This window comes from Dipodomys merriami, unplaced genomic scaffold, assembly GCF_024711535.1.
Source record: "Dipodomys merriami isolate MVZ:Mamm:240054 unplaced genomic scaffold, mDipMer1.0.p SCAF_29, whole genome shotgun sequence".
NCBI classification, from domain to species: Eukaryota; Metazoa; Chordata; class Mammalia; order Rodentia; family Heteromyidae; genus Dipodomys; species Dipodomys merriami.
Window position 1 is genome coordinate 18,334,324 of NW_027204381.1, and position 19,529 is coordinate 18,353,852.

At 45.2% G+C, this 19,529-nt stretch overlaps 1 long non-coding RNA gene across 1 annotated transcript in view; it reads right to left on the minus strand.

The window, feature by feature from the left end:
• Positions 1–3,168: 3,168 nt before the first annotated feature.
• The window catches only part of LOC138838783 (uncharacterized), a 174,676-nt gene continuing 158,315 nt past the window's right edge, over positions 3,169–19,529 (minus strand). The window contains exon 6 of the long non-coding RNA XR_011375752.1: positions 3,169–3,322. This is a non-coding gene — a long non-coding RNA (uncharacterized lncRNA). The remainder of the gene's footprint in view (positions 3,323–19,529) is intronic.

Genomic DNA, 19,529 nt, shown 5'->3' on the forward strand with positions numbered 1-19,529 from the left:
TTCCTGTTTGGGTCGTCTGTGAAATCTACACATTTAAAATGTTCAAAATACCTGGCATGGATTCTGTCTCCTGCCTAGATCCTGACTAATGCACATCTTTCAAGCAGGGAACTGAAGTGAGTCAGTGGGGCGAAGGTGTAAGCCACACATTGGAACGTGGTTTTTGCCATGTCCTCCCCAGGAGGTATTACACAAGTCCGAGCACAACACGTCTGCCTCCCACGTTGTACTCTGGCGACCTGTGGACTGCCCGCAGCCTCCCCCACACCTGTGATTTCTGCTTCTGTGTCATCTGCCTCTTCTAGGAGCCTCTTTGGACCAAAAGCAATTGGGTAAAGCTGGAATGAGTGACCTAGGTTAGGACAGGCTTTCTGAACGGACCACCAAGAGTATGTCTCCGTGCTGTTGAAAGGATAGACTTGGAAAGGTTTTTAAACTGAAGCTCCGTTTGGAAACTGCAGTGCGTGAAGGGCTACCTTTGAAAGCCATGGTGGAATTCCTTCCTAACTCCAAAGTTTCCCTTCCCCACGATCCTACATCCTTGTTGAACAGCTGACCCCAAAGCTACCCCGCCTTCCCTTCCTCACCTGACCCTGACAAACCATGCACTTTCTACCACCCAGAAGAGACACGCTCCATCCCTGAAACTAACGCCACCAAGACCAAGCCATTTTTCAGTTTGTAAGACGTGGACAGGGAAGGGAAGACTGAGAACAGGGAAGAAGAAAGCCTGGAAGAAACAGATTTGGATGGTGGAGGGGAGTTGGGGGGCTGTGGAGAAGAAGCCTATCAGAAGGGAAATGAGAGATGATCTCAATGACAACAGGGCCTTTGCATTAATGACAGGATTCAATGAATCCACAGAATGACTGAAGAGAGCTGAAGAGAGAGCCAAGGCTGTCCCAGCCTTCTGCTGGGAGCAGGACACTCTACTTTGCCAGCCACCTGGCTGGCAGCTCTAACAGGAGGAGGAGAACTTTCCCAGGAAAAGCTTGTTCTCAGTCTACTCTAATTTCATTATAAAAGAATGTGACTAGTGAAACTTAAGAAAAGGCTAATTATGGGGGGGTGGGGAATACGGGTATAGCTTAACACTTCCCTTTTATAGAAACCAACCAGGAACAGCAGGAAGAACATTTAAAGGCTGGTCTTTAATGTTTGCCACTGTGATCCCGAACTTCTCATCCATTAAACAAGTCCTAACAGGAGTCTGGCTCTACTCCACGTCGGATCCATAAAATTAAGAGACAGGCGGTGTGCTCACCTTCGTGGGAGTCATAGACTAGGATGTGTATAGAACACGAAGCGTTGACACCTGGAGAGAAAGTAGCATAGGAATGCAAAAAACTGAGCATTTTAGATAGGAAAAGGACCAGAATATGCGTTGTGAAAGCATAGCACTTGAACTAGATTTGGAAATGTAGGTAGTCTATAGTCTATAATTTCTATAGTCCAGACATCTATAATCCAGTCACAGGAAATGATCAAGGCTTCCCACTGGTCCCTTAACCACTCCAATCCAGCCCCAGCATCCTGGAGATTAAACTCAGGGGCTTGGGCACTGTCCCTGAGCTTCTTTATCCTCAATTTCTAGTGCTCTACCACTTGAGCCACAGCACCACTTCCAGCTTTTTCTGTTTATGTGGTACTGAGGAATTGAACCCAGGGCTTCATGCATGCGAGGCAAGCACTCTACCACTGAGCCACCTCCCCATCCCTGACTGGTTATTCTTAACCAGTCCACCATGCTCTCCCTTACCCAGTTGTCAGAAGTAGCCAGGGACATGATCCACCAACTCCAGTACCACCCGCAACGCAGAAGACAGGAACTAGCCAAGTCATCCATTTTTTCCCTCTTTTCCACCCTGAATGGATGGCTGCCCTTCTTTCTGCCATTTGTAGGCCTTCTCGTGCCTTTTTTCTTTTCTTTTCTTATTGTTCAGCCCCTGCCTCATAAGATTTCTTTCAGATTTCATCCAAAGACACATAGGCACATTCACCATCAAGGTCCTGGACCAGACAACATCTCTACCTTCTACCCCTAATGTCGACACCTCGTGCCAGCAGGAAGTAGCCAGAGAGAATCGGTGGCCTTTTATCAAAAGCCTAGGATGTTAGGGCCTCCTGGGAAAAGTGGTCCCTTCCCTTGGTTTTCTCTCCATGGGCACGTGACCCTCCCTAGAAGCCCCCACACCTGAGGGCTCACGCTCTGAGGTCACTTGCCCATTGGCCACACCTCCTCCCTGCCCTCTCCCTATATATCCTGTCTCGTGTGGGCCCGTGGTTTGCTTCTGCAGAACAACCACGTTCAGGAGGTCTCCACAGACAAGCCGAGGGAAGAGAAAGGGCATTGCAAGCCCAGGAAGGAATGTACAAAATAAGCAAAGGAAGGGGCTACCTTGGAGATGGTGGGTGGGGAGAAGGTCAATAGGATTATTTGGGTGGCACTTGATGCAACCAGAACGACTCCCACCTCTCTCCGCTCACACGTTTCCGTGGCCTCGCTCACTTGCTCCAGCTTTTTGATCTCTCGCTATTAACACCTCCTCATCTCTGTCCCCAAGGAACCTTTTCAATCCACATGTGGGGATTTTATGAATGACAACGCTCTCTTCCTCAGATCAATGCCCGAAGATCAATAGCTATAATGCAGAAAATTTATCCATATTCATTAGAAATGAATTGAGCAAATTATATTATTTTTTTTAAATGCCCTGGGAAGTCTATGGAAAGAAAGTAAAGGGAAAGTTGTTCTCATTTCACTGCTGTCCACACCACCTTAAGAGCTGGTGTTCATTTTCAAGGAAATCTTAGACGATCCTTTCAGGAGTAGAGCTGTATCTGCCACCAGATACAGAGCGTGAGCGTGGACCTAGCAGCCACTGTTCCCTCCAGTGGGCTTGTATGATTGACTGACTGAATAATTCGTGGGTCGACTTTAGTCATAGAATCCAACCACTCCTGGATTCCTGCCTGAGATTTTTTTCAGGATCATCATTGGCAATCACTAACTCAGAAAATAGCCACCGCCTGTCTTGGAGTCTCCTCTTCAATCTCAAGAAGTCTCCGGTCATTCTCAGTCAGCTCCCTATATCTCCATCCACCATCCAGCTCACAGTACAAAAACAGACACAAGCATGACAGAGAAAGCCTTGGACCTACCCAGCCATGAAGAATGAGGGAAGCCGAGAGAGAAGGATGAACAAACGCGGTCTGGTGAAGGTTCTCAGCACTCACTCGGAGGGCCTCCATTCCAGTGTTGACTTGGCTGCTGTGAGCTGTGGGAAGTTGACACGGTCCCTCTCTGGCTCATTCTCTTTATCTGTAAATAAAAGTAATAATATAAGAGTTCCTGCCTCAACAGGGTTATCACGAAGATTAATATAGTGCGCAGTGAAAGTGCTCTGCAAACTGAAAAATGCAATTCAACATGATTATTTTGTCCTAAAAGCTCAAAAAATGTTCTTCCGAGGCACATATCTTATTAATGGAATCTCTTGATGGGTTCCGTGAGGTCCATAAATGCTCTAAAATAATACACCAAAATGGTACATCTATGCAATTACATGCATTCTGCATAGGCGGAGGACCCATGGCTTTTTAACATAATCTAAGAGTCGCGAGACGCAATAGAGATTGAGAATTAAGGACCACTGACACCAGACCCCCTTCTCACTGCCGTGAGCGGCTTTATCATCATTGCCAACCGTGAAGTGTCAACCGGCAAAAATTTGCTAAGTCTTCTAGTCAGGCATAGAAGGGGTCCTGGTGTTGATTTGTGCTGACAAGCTGGAATTCATCTCAGTGGCTTCTTAGTCTTATTGTCGGTCATCCACCCAGGGCCTCCATGTAGCCCAACCTGGAGGAGCTCTGCTCAATTCTGTGTAACTAAAGTCTTTTACAGCACAAGTTGGGGTGGGGGTGGGGGCAGTTCTTCATGCACTGTAGGTAGCACTACTTAGAGATGGGCGGGGTGGTCTTCCCTCCACCTTCTAGCTCTTCTACCTTCCTTCCTGTTTCCAGGCCTTGCAGCTGACAGAATCTGAGCTTCTCAACAGTCTTTATCCTTTCTGAAGAACAAACTCTAGTTGCTTCCTTCTGGGCATTCTGGGAGATGCTCACCTGGAGGGGAGGGGTCAGTTGTATTTTGCTTCATCTTATCTCAGATTCGGAATCTGCACCCACATACAGGGTGGTACCATGTTCTACCTTCTACCCTAGACCTACCTCCTATCACTCTGGAATCTCAGGAATTCTCTAAAGGAGACAAACAAACAACAACAACAAAAACTGCTCAGGATCTCAGCTTAACAAAATCACAGCTGGCCAATTATGATTTTCCGCTTTTATTCTTCACGTTGCTTTACTCTTCACTGATGCCATATACAAATTCTGAAGGCCCTTGGCCCATGTCTTTTTCAGACGTCTTATTAGATGGGGCCTGCTGTGGTCTGACTGTCTCCCAAAATTCATATTACAACTTAACCCTCTATGTAATAGTATTAGAAGTGGATTGTGTAGAAGGTAATGAAGTTATGCAGACAAATCCCATGGATGACATGAGGATCCTTATGAAAGGGCCAGAGGACTGAGCTTGCCTCTCTTCTCTCTCTTCCTTCCCTTCAGTTATATGAGAAGACAGGGTTAGGCCTCTCTAGAAAAGGCCCAATAAGGCTCCCCATTGGAAGCAGAGGCTGGGCACTCATCAGACACTGAACCTGCAGCGTCTCAGCTGCAGGAAATATGAGGAATAAATTCCTGTTTTTCTAAGTTACCCAGTCCGTGGCATTTGATTGTAACAGCCCAGTAGATTAAGACTGGGTCTTAGATAGAGGATGATTCCATGTTAAAAGTCAACAAGGAAGACATCTTGCCCTTTCCCTTTATTTTCCCCAAAGGCTCCCAGCATGGGTTCCCACAAATCCCATCGACGGTCTGATCCACACTCCACAACAGTATTACCTGAAGTAGGATCAGGGACTTCCCGCTCTAGGCCCAGCCCCTCCCTGCTCCATCTTTTCAGCCAGGCCCATGGCTGGACTAACTACTCTGAGTACCTTGGCTTCCCTTGGGATGAATGCATCTTTTACTGGGAAGCTGCCAAGCATTTGGGGGAGTCGGTGTGGGCAGGAATGACCACAAAGCTAGAGGGAATGCTTAAAGAGTCCAGAAAGTATTCGACACAGATTTATTGAGCATCTGTCATGTTCCAGGAACTCTGCAAGGCTTGCAGGAGAGATGGGCTGTGGCTGGGTAAGCCTCTCCCACAACCCAGCTCCTGAGAGCCAAGTGGCCACCCCATCAATCAGCTCCACGAACTTCCCCTATCAGGGGACGATGCATTATAGTCTGTCTAATGGGTGGCATGGCAAGGGACCTACCTAATGGGTGAGGAATGGCAACAGAAGAGTTCTGAAGAGTTCATCTCTCGTCCATCACTACTTCCTGAAAGGAAGTGCAAAGTTAAATAGAAAGAGCAGGGACCACGCACAATGTTCCTTAAGACTTCTCTGTGAAGCGTATGCACACGTGCATGTGAGTACACACACACACACACGTGTATACATGTGCACATGCATGCATACACACTCAGAAGAGAGTCCCAGCTCCCAGCTGCCTGCTGGAAAATGCACTTTGAGGGGCAATTAAATATTGATATCTTTACATCTCAGTATTTTCTTTTTCAACTGCAAACAGCCCCAACAGGAACCATTGTTAATACTTATTTAACTCCTTAAGGCATCCACGAGGGGTTTTATCCTTCCAAAATGCAGGCATTAAGAGCAGAGAAGACACAACAGAATGGGCTACATTTCCTGAGTCAACCAAGTGGGCAATCCCAGGTGCCTTTCTCAGATTCCACCCTGAAGTCTCCGGGTTCCCCGGGTCTGGGTCCAGCCGGCCAGATGGCATCCTCTCAATGGCGTGGAAGGGATGAAGGCACACTTTCTCGCCGGCTTTCCTCAACAGGCCCTTGAGCACCCTGCAATCACAGGCTTGGCAGCCTCATGCAAATTGTCTGTGCATAATGATGTCCTCACTGAATAGATTAACCCAGTAGGGGTACCAGACAGGTACAAGCAGATGCAGGCCGCTGGACCCCAATTTTCCTCCCTGGCATCAGAATTGGGACAGTTCTTCTGGACCAGATTGCTCTGGCTTTCCCACCCTACTATTCTCAGTGTCTTCCCCCATGAGCCTAACATCTAGGTTCTGCAAGGCCAGAGCTCAACTCTGGTATAGATCTAGCCCACTCTTACTAAACTCCTTGACATTACAAGTATATCTTGGAGTGTGTGTGTGTGTGTGTGTGTGTGTGTGTGTGTGTGTGTGTGTGTGTGTGTGTGTGTGTGTGTGTGTGTGTGTGTGTGTGTGTGTGTGTGTGTGTTGTGTTTCTTTTTTGTTTTGTTCTACAAAAACAGGGATGTTCTCTTCTCATTTTCTTTCTTTTACTTGCGTGCTGGTACTGGGACTTGAACTCAGGGTCTCACGCTCTTGCCTAGCGTTTTTTTGTTCTAGGCTAGCATTCCACCCCTTGAGTCATGCCTCCACTGGCAGCTTATTGCTGGTTAATTGGAGTCTCTCTGACTCCTCTGCTCAGGCTGCCCTCAAGTCATGTTCCTCACATCTCAGTCTCCTGAGTAGCTAGGACTACAGGTGTGAGCCACCAGCACCTGATGAGACAGATATTTTCTATGTACCCAAGGCCTAAACCTTGCTATGCAGCCTGGGCTGGCCTCAAACTCTACATCTTCCTACCTCCCAAGTGTTGTGATTATAGGCATGCACCACCACATCTGGTATTTGTACACTTCTGAGTTAGTGGCTTTTACCAGCTTCTTCCTGGAGTCATGATGCATCACCCTGAAAACAAAAATGAATGGCAAGTACAGAAAATGGAAGCCAACAACCAACACAGCATGACCCACCCTGGGACAGAGACAAACGCCAGATGCATGGAGGACATACAGCTGTGCTCATCCACCCAGCAGAAGACAGTCTTGAAGCCAGGATCATTCCCTCCTGAAGTAGACATTTTTAATCCCATTCCACTAATAAGGAAACGGAGGCTCCGAGAGGTCTGCTTACTTAGTAGAACCAACACTGAAACCTCAGCCTCTCTGCTGCCAAGCTCAGTGCCGCTTTGACTCTCCACTTCCTGCAGCGGCCCTGGCACTGGAGACCGGAGGCTGCTTATGTTCCCCAAGTCGTGGGCCCCTTCCATGGCTGTCTGAATTCCAAACAGCCCAAGCCTGGGCTTGTTGGCTAGGCCTTTGTGTCCCTGGTGTGCACATCTTTGCATGCTTCAGCGGACTTTGTGGAGTCTATTTACCACATCTAAGACCAATTTCCTTCCCTTCAGTTGCTTTGAAGATAATTGAAGGTACTTGCATTGTCTGCCTGGGAATGTAAAAAGCCAGCTAATGCTACAATCGATGATTCCTGCTTAATGCCGTGCCTCTGCCGAGCCCGCCCTGAGCAGCGGCTAACACAGCCTTCAATGATGGCTTCGGCAGGTCTTCCCGGCTGGCTACTTTGTTAATCAGAAAGGGGCTGGGGGGGGGGCCCTCAGGATAATGGCAGGCAGATTGAGTTGTTAAGCCCGAATGAAATATTTAGTAGCACCATTTGTAGGATCCGCTGGTGAGAGCCATCCTCTCAGCACTGCCTGGGGACGGGAGGACGGGGGAGGAGGGGGGGGCTCCCCTGAGCTCCCCAGGCAGGGCAGAGATGAGATAGCTCCAACCTGCATCACAAGGGAACAGCAGCAGCCCAAGCTGAAAAAAGTGTTACGAAAAGAAGGAAGGTGAAGACCAGCCTGGTCACCACCTCCTGGCTGGCCTCACTCCACAGGGCTCCACCAAGACTGCACCTGCAGCCACGCAGGTAGACGCCCTCCAGTGCGCATGGAACAGAGAAAGCACCCACCATCATGGAGGAAGCCTCATACCATCTCCATCCCTCCATCCATCCACCCACCTACCCACCCACCCATGCACCCATCCATCGACCCACCCGTCCACCCATCCATCTATCCACCCGTCCACCCATCCATCTGTCCATCCATCCACCCATCCATCCATCCCTCCATCCATCCATCCATCCATCCACCCATGCACCCATCCATCTACCCACCCATCCACCCATCCATCCCTCCATCCACCCATCCATCCATCCACCCACTCATCCACCCACCCATCCATCCATCCATCCACCCATCCATCCTCCATCCCTCCATCCTTCCATTCACCCATTCATCCACCCACGCATCAATCTCTCATCTGCCCATCCATCCACACACACACCCATCCATCCTCCATCCCTCTAGCTATCCATCCATCCTCCATCCCTCCCTCTATCTGCCCACCCATCCATCTATCATCCATCCATCTATCCACCCACCCATCCATCCTCCACCCCTCTATTCATCCATCCATCCTCCATCCCTCCCTCCATCCACCCACCCCTCCATTCATCATCCATCCCTCCATCCACTCACCCACCCACCCATCCATCCATCTATCCATTTATGCATTCATCCTCCATTCATCCATCCCCTAGGTCCCAATGCTCTGCTCTGGCTGGAGCTCAGCTTATTGTATGAGTGTCACATGGACTTGTAAGGTTGGCAGAAGCTTGGGGAAGGAGGGAGGAATGAGAAGAATGAATAGAAAAGATAGTGTTTTCCTGTTTCCTCCTCCTGAACATGCCATCCCAACCCTTGTGCACCTTATACCACACCATACTGACTTCCTCATGTCAAAGGTAATAGAACCTCAGCCTCGTATGCAACTTTACTGATCACCTGTTTCTTAAACTCCTAACCTACTGCAACTAGGAATATACCAGGCCTGATACCATCTCCTATTCAGAATGTTAATGTCCTAGGAAGCAATTCACCCCCAAATGGACCATGGCTGAGAGACTTCATAAATGAAAAATACATTATCTCTCCTGATCCTTATTCCAACCTATCTTTGTTAAAAAAAAAAAAAAGACTTCCTTTTATTTATTTATTTTTGTGAGTATGGAAGTCCTGGGGCTTGAACTCAAAACCTGGTCACTATCTCTGAGGGGTTTTTATTTGTTGCTTTTGTTTGTTTGTTTGTTTTCTCAAGGCTAGTGATTGCTGTACCACTTGAGCCACAGCACCACATCCTAATGTGTTAATGGTGAATGGAGCTAAGAGCTTCATAGACTTTCTTGCCTGAGCTAGCTTTAAACTGTGATCTCAGATCTCAGCCTCCTGAGTAGCTAGGATTACAGGCGTGAGCCACCAGCACCTAGAGAAATGCTTCCTTTTTATCAAGCCAAAATCAATTTCCTTTCAGGTTCTCTTGATACCATGGTCTTTTTTCCCTGTGCCCCTCCCCATCATTGCCAAAGCTACAGTACAGTCCTATAGACATCTGAAAAGAGTGTCCAGATTCCTTCCAACCTGACAAGGCCGAATAAAATTATTGGTCTGAGGAACAAGGTTAATGGTGGCAGTGCTAAACTTTTTGGATGTCCAGTACTTGAATCCCTTCCAAATCCTCCTCCCCTTCCCATTTATTTGATCCCTATTCTCCTAACCTGCAGGTCTAACACAGAGTTGCAGTTACAAGATTCTTTCATAAACAGGGTTATAAGATTTCCATTCCTGTCTGCTAATAATCAGAAAGCTACCAAAGCAACCACCACTTGTGAGCCAAAAGAACTAGGTATAGTGGCTCATGCCTATAACTCCAGTTACTTAGGAAGCACAGATTATAGTTTCAAACCAGCACACTCAACCAGGAAAGCTGGATGTGGTCACATGAACCTGTAATTCCAGCTACAGAGAAGACTTAAGAAGGGGAATCATGGGTCTGGGTAAAAACATGAGCCCTTATCTAAAATAATAACAATAACAATAATAATAACAAAAGTAGAAAGGGTTGGGAGTGTGGGTCAAGTAGCAGTACCAATCTAGCATCACTAAGACCGTGAGATGAAACCCCAGCATCTCTCTCTCTCTCGTTCTCTCTCTCTTTTTCTTTCACACACACACACACACACACACACACACACACACACACACACACACACACACACACACACACACACACACGGAAAGAAAAAGTAAGCAAAATGAATTAAAAAGCACCCTACATTCATGATTGCTTCCTTCTCAATGTGTTCACTGAATCATACAACAGCTCAGAAGCCAAAAAGACAAATATAAACAACAGCTCAGGCTACTGTAAAGCCAAGCAAAGCTGTGGATGGTCACATAAGCCTCAGAAAATGTAAGCAAGAGTTCAAAGCCACCAAGGCAGGCAGGATAGAAGAAGCAGAAATCTGGAGAGAAGAAACAGTCAAAGAAATGAGTCCAATACTCCACAGCCATCTCTCCCAAGGCCTATGGGATCTACAACTCATCAATTCAGAAACAAAGAAGCCTCACGGAAAAGTGGCTCTGAGGGCAGGAAATGTCCACAGCCACAACTTTGAGCACTCTTAAAGTACTGGGAAGTCAACAGTTGAAGAGGGCCATAGAGAGGTTAAAACCTGTAGGTATTCAATTGAGATCTACTAACTGTTAATGAAACCCAAAGAGCTAAAGTGAGTATAGGATTATATTAACCTTCACAGTGACCATTCCAGCCTCAAATACAAGTAACCTGCCCCTATTCTACTTGAATAATTCATCTTAACTGGAAGATGACATCAACCAGAAATTGGAATTCTGTACCCACTAATGTCTGGTATTTTATCAAAAAAATAATAAAGTGAGGGGCTGGGAAGGTGGCTCAGTGGTACAAGGCCCTGGGTTTGAGTCCTCAGCACCACATAAGCAGAAAAAAGCCGGAAGTGGCGCTGTGGCTCAAGTGGTAGGGCGCTAGCCTTGAGCTGAACAGCTGAGGGACAGCGCCCAGGCCCAGAGTTCAGGCCCCACTACCAACAAAATAATAATAATAATAATAATAATAATAATAATAATAATAATAATAATAATAATAATAATAAGAAGAAGAAGAAGAAGAAGAAGAAGAAGAAGAAGAAGAAGAAGAAGAAGAAGAAGAAGAAGAAGAAGAAGAAGAAGAAGAAACAAAATTATAAATATCATCTCTAGCATGTCATATATGTAAACTTGGACAAAGAAACATATACTAAACATATTATATATAACCAACAAAATGCAAACAGTCATTATTTCAGAGCTGATTTATGAGTAACTTTTTCTTTATATCTGTAAGTATTGTCATGGTGTTTTCAACAAGAATGTGTTACTTTCATAAAAGCTACAAATAATAATGCTTTAAATAAAGATCTCCTTTGTAGATGCTAAAGTGGTATCATGGTTATGTTTAAAGAAGAAAAGAGTGCTTATCTCTTGGAAATTCATGATTGAAGCATTTACAGATGAAATAGTATGATGTCTAGCAGGGAGTAGGGAGAAGTAAGGAGTATAGATTTATTTTTATGGCCATCTGTTGGTAATTGTTGAAGCTGAGTGTTGGTCTGTAGGGATGCATTACATTCTTTCTTCCACCTATGTGTGCTGGAATAATAAAATGTGGGAAAAAAACAAATAAGCATTCTTTCATGAGCATCGAACCTGTGCATGGCAAATATTACCCATAGCAAAAGCTATGCACAGTCAGTACACAGTCAGGGAAGGCTGAATTACTAGAGAATGCTTTCTCTAATGCCCAAAGTAACTAGCATGCATATATATATATATATATATATATATATATATATATATATATATATATATATATATACACACAAACATATCTCCACGTTAAAGATCCTGTGGGATCCAAGTATTGGTTAGAAGTCTATCTGATAGGAGCAGGGTTATGAATAAAAGAAATTCCTCATGGGATTGCAACCTCCCACCAATGTTGAAAAAGCCCAAGCCTAGTAGATCCATCTGCTCAGAAGATAAGACATCCAATACTTGTCCCTTTTCTAAATGGCCAACGAATCCATCTCCACCATGGGGAATCAAGGCACACACTAGACATTTTCTTGCCCCATCAAACCAGAAGTAAGGTATTGAATTGAGGCAGGGGTGAAATAGAGGAGCACCTTCTTGCCTGCCCTGGAGAAGCAGTAGCTGTGGAATTCTGTCCAGAGCTAGGGGCCCTTGAACGAATCCACACTGGGTCACAGATCCCGGCTCAGACTTTTCCTCATCAGCTCTAGTCCTGGCTTCTAAGTCTGCTCTTCACCTAAGCCAAGTGGACCTTTCACCTGATTATAACCATGCCTCAAATTGACTTTGTGACTAATAGGCCTGATACTCGAAAGACGCTACAGTCTTTTCAAAACGTCTTGCATTTAGTGGATGAAATCACCACCGGCTGAATGTCCACCCAATTTCAAATTCAGGTCAAAGATCTGAATTTCTTGAAAGGGCTATTGGGGAAGAAGAATTAAGAGAGCAGCTGAGGAAGCTTCTGAGTGGAGAGAGAGACTGTCACGCTTCTTTACAAGGATCATGGGGAAGAGGCCATTAGCTGAAAATTTATGTTGCATTTTGAGGTTTTGTTTGCTTGTTTGTTCTTTAATTGGCACATAATTATTGTACATATTTGTTAGAAATGGGGTGATATTTTGATATACATACAACACGTGTAATGATCAAATGAGGTAATTAGCACATACATACATCCTTTCTTTGTGGTGAAAACATTCAAAATCCTCTCCTCTGGCTCATTTGAAATGCACAATAAATTCTGGTTAGCTGGAGTCACCCCACTGGGCTACAGTCAACAACTGTAACTTCCAGTGAGAACAGGTGGTATTTGTCTTTTTGTGCCTGACTTACTAACAAAATGGCCCCTAGTCTCTCCCATTCTGCAGGTTGGCTTTTTGCATTCTACGGATAATTCTCTTTGGTGTACAGATGCCTTTTAGTTTGAGGCGATTCTATTTGCCTATTTTCTGCTCACGTAACCTGTGTTTTTGAAGCCACATCAAAAAAAATATACTATGTTGTACTATTTCTCCTATGTTTTCTTCTAGTTGGTTCATATCTGGGGACCTTATGTTTTAGCAGTTAGGCTGTTGTAAATTAACTTTTTATATGATGAGATATAGAGGCTTAACTTCATTGTTCTGTATATGAATATCCACTTTTTCTGGCACCATTTGTAGAAGAGACTGTCTTTTCCTCAATATATATTCATGGTGTCTTTGCACAAGTCAGTTAGCTATAAATAAATGGATTTATTTATTTAGTTCCTTATAAATAAAATATCATTATAAAAAATGGCACTGCTTTTTTATGCTCTTACCATGCTGTTTGGGTTGTGATCATTTGGTAATATATTTTAAAGTCAGGTTAGTTTTTTTAAAAAAATTAAAGTAATTTAGCCATTCAATTATTTTGTGTTTCTGCACTAATTTTAAGATTATATTTCTGTGAAGAATTTCATTGGTATTGTGATAGGGATTACACTGAATCTGTAGAATGCATTGGGCATGATGAATCACCTTAATAATATTATTTTTACCAATCTATGGGCTGAAGACATCTTCCCATTTCTGTGTGTGTGTGTGTGTATGTGTGTGTGTGTGTGTGTCTGTGTGTGTCTGTGTGTGTGTATCTGTGTATGTCTGTGTGTCTATGTCTGTATCTGTGTCTATGTCTGTGTCTATATAGGTGCATCCATCCTCCTCAATTCCTTCAACAATGTCTCATAGTTTTCATTATAGATATATTTTACATTCTTGCTAAATTTATCCCTAGGTGTATTTTGTTAGCTACTGCAAATAAGATTGCTTTCTTTACCTCTTTTTCAGATAGTTTTCCATTAGCATATAGAAATTCTATTTTTTAGATTGATTTGTATCCTACCCTCTTACTTATTTTGTTTATCATTCTAACAGCATTTGTAGACTGCTATGTATGGTTATACCATCTGCAAACAGGGACAATTTGATTCCAGCCTTTCCAGATCTTGCCTAACTATTCTGGCTAGAACTTGTGGTTTTGTGTCATGTAAGAGTCGTAAAGGCAAAACTCCTTGTCTTCCTCTAGATTTGAAAGGAAAAGCTTTCAATGTTTCCCCATTCAAGATGCTGGGAAGTGTATTGTACAGGTCCTATGTTGAGCGAGACATATTTCTTCTATACCTTATTTGTTGGCTTTTTTAAAATCATGAAGGGATGTTGAGTTTTATTGAATGACTTTTCTATAGTTATTAATAGATCAAATAATCCAGATACTGGCAGCTCATACCAGCAATCCTAGCTACTCAAGAGGCTGAGATCTGAGGACAGTGGTATGAAGCCATCTCAGGGAGATAAACCTGAGAGATTCTGATCTCCAATTAATCAGCAAATAGCCAGAAGAGGAGGTGTGGCTCAAATAATAGAACATCAGCCTTGAGCAAAGAAAGTGAGCAAGAGCACAAGGCCCTGAGTTCAAGCTCTATTACTGGCACACACACACACACACACACACACACACACACACACACACACACACACACACACACACACACACACACACACACACACACACACACACACACACACACACACACACACTGATTCTATGATTTCTGTCCTTCATTCTGTTAATATGGCTCTCTCTTGATTACTGATTGATGGATGCTGAATGATCCTTGAACCCCTGAGATAAATTCTACTTGACTGTGGTATATAATCTTCTAGGTATGCTCAAGTATTTTATTTGCTAATGTTTTGTTGAGGAATTTTGCAACTATTGCTCATCAGAGACATTGCCCTATAGTCTTTTCTTATGTTCTTATCTTATGGTTTTGGAATCATAGTACTGATAAGCCTCATGGAACAATTTCACCTTCTCTCAAGTTTTTGGAATAGTTTGAGAATAACTGATGTCAGTTTCTTTGAAAATGTGGTAGAATTCAACAGTGAAGCCATTCCATCTCTTTGTGGGCAGAATTTTTATCAGAATTTTTTTTGGGGGGGTCTGGTCGTGGGGCTTGAACTCTGGGCCTGGGCTCTGTCCCTCGGCTCTTCATCTCAAGGCAAGCGCTCTACCACTTGAGCCACAGCGCCACTTCCGGCTTTTTTCTTTTTGCTTATGTGGTGCTGAGGAATCGAACCCAGGGCCTCAAGCATGCAAGGCAAGCGCTCTACCACTGAGCCACCTTCCAGGCCCCTTATCAGAATTTTTATTTTATTGATTGGTTCCTATTTCCCATTTCTTCCTGGTTCATTTGATCTTGGTTGATTGTATATGTTCAGGAATTTATCTGCTTCCTCGAGGATTTTCAATTCCTTAGAATACAGTTGTCCCTAATAATTTCTCATGATCCTTTGTATTTCTGTGGTACTAATTAGAAGGCTCATTTTTTTGTCTCTCATTTCATTTATGTAGGTCTTTTTTTCTTAAAACTTGTGCCAGATTTCAAAAGGATATGCATTCCATAGCTTCTGGATGAAATGCTCTGTAAATGTCTGCCAGATCTACTTGTGTAGAGTGGAGAGGAATTTAACTCTAATGTTTCTCTGTGGGTTTTCTGTCTGAATGGACCGTTCATGGCTCTGAGTGGAGTGTTCACATCCCCTAGTATTAATGGATTGCAATGGAACTTTCCCTGTACATTCGTTAATACTAGCTTCATTTGTTTAGATGATCTGCTGCTGGGTGCATATGTATATATAATTATAACACCCTCTTGCTGAACTGACCTCACTCTTGCTTCTAATTGAGGGTTGATTCAAGGGCCAAAACTAAGGTATTCTCTAAAACAACCCTGAAGTTATAATGCAAGCCACATACATGAACCATGCGGTTGATATTAAATTTTCTCATATCCAATCTTACAAAGGGAACTCAATGTTTTATTGAGCTTATTATTGGAATCATCCAAAACAGGATTGTTTTTACCAGGTAATAAACATAAAAACATCAACAGGATATTATGCACCATTCCTTTCATACTTCAGCCTCAAAATCCAATGTGTATATTTTGTACCTAGGGGTCTTGAGATTTGTGGCAAACTCATCCAAGGCCACCACTGGGGCTACAAGCCCAAGCCTGGGTCTCTGTGCTGCTTTCGACATGGTTTCTTGGTAGGAAAGTCTGTACTTACCTTCATTTTGCCTTCTTAGTTGGTGACCTTTATTTCCTCATTGCCCAGAGGGGGAAAATGGGACATAACACTGGAAACATCCCCCTTTCATTCTAATGGAAGATGATGCTCCAGGGGACAAGAAGCTGGGTGGTAGAAAGAGCATCTCTAACATGATTGATGGGCCAATGAGTTGGGTTTTTTCCTGGTACAGAAAGACATGAGGGGAAAAGGAAGCACCAGGGGTTTATACCTGATACCCCACTCAACTTGGTCTTGTTGAGAATGAACATCTGTTCAGGGTGTCACAGGTTCAAGGAAGCCAGGGCCTGCTTGCTCCCAGCCAGACGAGGCCACATCAGCTTCCACTGAAGATGGGGATGGCCGGGCGGGAGGCTGGCAGAGGGACTGCAGCTTCTGGCTGCAGACACCTTGGCTCTAAGGCCCCACTCTAGCAGAGCCCCTGCCAGCAGAGGCCCACTTCCAAGGCTGGGTGCCCATGTGGGTCACCATCGGCAGCATCCCCACTGTGCGCACACTACCGATTCCTATTCATGGACCTGGGAGAGGGAAGCAGGCGGGGGCGGGGAAACAGTCATTTCTATGCTAAGTGCCCCCACACCGCCTGAGGACTGGAAAAGGAAACTGTGAAATAGCTCAGAAATCATGGGAGCCTGAGGGCCAAGAATGAAAGAGCCTAGGCCATCAGATTGACCTGGATTTGAGCCCTGGCCCTGGACACTAAGGGTACACCAGCCTTGGGGAAGGGCAGCTGCCCTGGAGACCAGCATCTCCACTCAGAACACTGCTGGGTCCTAGCTGGGGATAGCACTTGACACTCCTCCCCGCCCCGGGCTCAGGGATGGAACCTCACAGCAGCCTCTCCTGGCCTTCTCCTTATGGAAACCCACTCTTGAAAAAAGAAAAAAAAAGACCAGAATGCTAGGCCGCTGGAAGAAGAAGCTTGGCCAGGACTCTGAAGATGGGTTCTACTGGCTTCTAGCCCACATCTCCCAGGATTTACCCCCTCTCTGGACCTCATTTTCCCATTAAGGAGATGAGCCATCTGATGGGAGGGAGCCCTACAAGGTCTCTGGTGGTATGGGCCTGCTGAGACGCCAAAGCACCTCCTCTCTGAACTCCAAAAACCATCTTCGAGGTGAGACCTCTCCCAGAACCATGAAGGGACAATGACAGAACTCCAGACAGAAGAACACACATCCTCTGTTGCACCTTGGAGTACCGAGAAAAGAGATAGCTGCCCTGTGATAAGAGTAGAGGGTTTACCTAGAAGAAAACTTCAAACATCTCCATTGGGCTGGGTCTTTCCCAAATATAGGCGGAGGAAGAAATGTGTCATCAACGCATACTCTCAATCATTTTATGAATACACAGAATAGACAAAGCAAATGCACCAGATGCCTGCCCTCTGCCCCGCCACGCAGCAACCTGAGGGTCTATGGGGGCGGGGATGGAGAGACAGCGACTTCCACTGCCATGGACTTTGGGATAGAGGAAGAGACCCATAAATCGTACTTCATATGCAAAAAACACTGGGCTGAAATGAGTCCCAAGACAGTCTTTACAGAGTAGAAAGTTTATAAACACAAATCAGTGCGTGTCACCTAGGGAGAGAGGGGGCCTACGCTGGGAGATGCAAACCCACACATTTGCTCCAGGCATGAAGAAGGGGGGTAGGAACATCTGGCCCCCTTTTTCTTTTTAGTACTTCTGGCTGAGCCAGCTGGAGGCCCTGCCTTCACCTAGTAGATAATACACCAACTTCCCCTCTTCCATCCCCTCCACTCCACCTAGTTTAGCAACACGCAGCACTAATTCCTTATTTTCTCCTACAATTATAAAGCCTCTGTTTCATCCATATGCATTATCTCCCATCTACTAAACAACGGCACCAGGGTACCAAATGAATGAAAGATTTAGCAAAGCTTAGGCGCCCAGCTATTGAACTTGAACCCAGATCTCCAGACTGTACCCAGATATCCCTCCACACCCATTTCTGTAGAATGAGAGCTGGCAGGCTGGCAGTACCCACCTGTGAGCAGGCATCAGCTCACTCCCCCGTGGCAGGAGGGCAGCACAACCAACACTGAAGGAGGCCCAGGAGCCCATGGCATGGCGGGGACTTTTCCTACAAAATGGAGCAGGCCGCCAGCATGCTCAATTATCCAACCTTATTCCATCTCATAATAAATGGAGCCCCCAGAGGGCCAGACATGATGGGGTGGGGTGAGATGGGGAGCGAAGACTATTACGGGATTTTAACCTTCGTCTTCTCTTTCCGGGCCTCTGGAACAGCTGTTCGACAAAATGGATCTGTGCAGACAATCATTTTTGCTGCATTACTTAATATACAGTTGCTCTCGGCAAGAGATATAATTGACTTGCTTAACTAATCAATCTTTCTATAAGCATAGCTGCTTTTCCTCTCCCACTGGGGGAGGGAAGCAGGGGGAGAAGGGGGAAAAAGAGAAATTGCAAAGAGCAACCTTTGGCATGAATTACAGCACGCTAACTCCCAGCTGAGGTTTCAGAGCTGGGGGGGAAATTATTGTCAAGCATCCCCATCAAGGTTCCTTTCTGGACCAGATGTGGTCTGCTGTGGCCTGCGGGGTGGGGGTGGGGGGTTGAACAGGGTGGGGGGAGAGACAGCACAAGATGGAGACCAAGTGCCATAGAGGTCAGAAGAGCGGCAACACAGATGATCAAAAAAATAAGAAAGTAGCCATGACCAGACTTCACCATTCCTCAACAAATTCATGGAGTGAGCCATGGGTAAAACCTCACTTGGCTGAATAAGGAAACAATCTGCTTTCCCCAGTATCACCCTACACCCGGTCCCATTGCAACTCAAGGCGCTACCCAGCAAGGTCAGCTTTGCCCATGCAGTATGGCTAGCAAGTATAGCAGAGGAGAGTTTATACACAAGACGCCAATCATGAGGATGTAGAAGATCCAGGTCGCAAACCCACCTTCCTCAGGATAGGGTTTAAGACATTTTCAAGATCTAGGAAGCACAGTGGACTGGAGTCGGGAAAGGAGATGGAGGTAGGAAAAAGGAAAGCGATTCATGGTTGGCACATCCATAGTCAGGCTCCATGCCTCTTCATTGGATGAACATTGGGAAAATGCCAAGATTACTAGCACGGTCTGAAAATGGATTCATGAGCTCAGGCTGTCTAATACAGTGTGTGTGTGTGTGTGTGTGTGTGTGTGCATGCATGCACAAGACATGTGTTCACCTGCAGCTGGAGCTCTGGGAAAGCAAGGCTTTTGACTTGAATACTTCAAGGTCCCTCCCTCAGTGTCTGGTGCTTTTCCCATAATACTTTCAAATATTCAAGGCAGGATTCATTGAGAATTATTAAATCAAAAACTTGTGCTGGTCATGTGTGTAATCCTAGCTACTCAGGAGGCTGAGATCTGAAGATCGTGGTTCAAAGCCAGCCTGGGCAGGAAAGTCG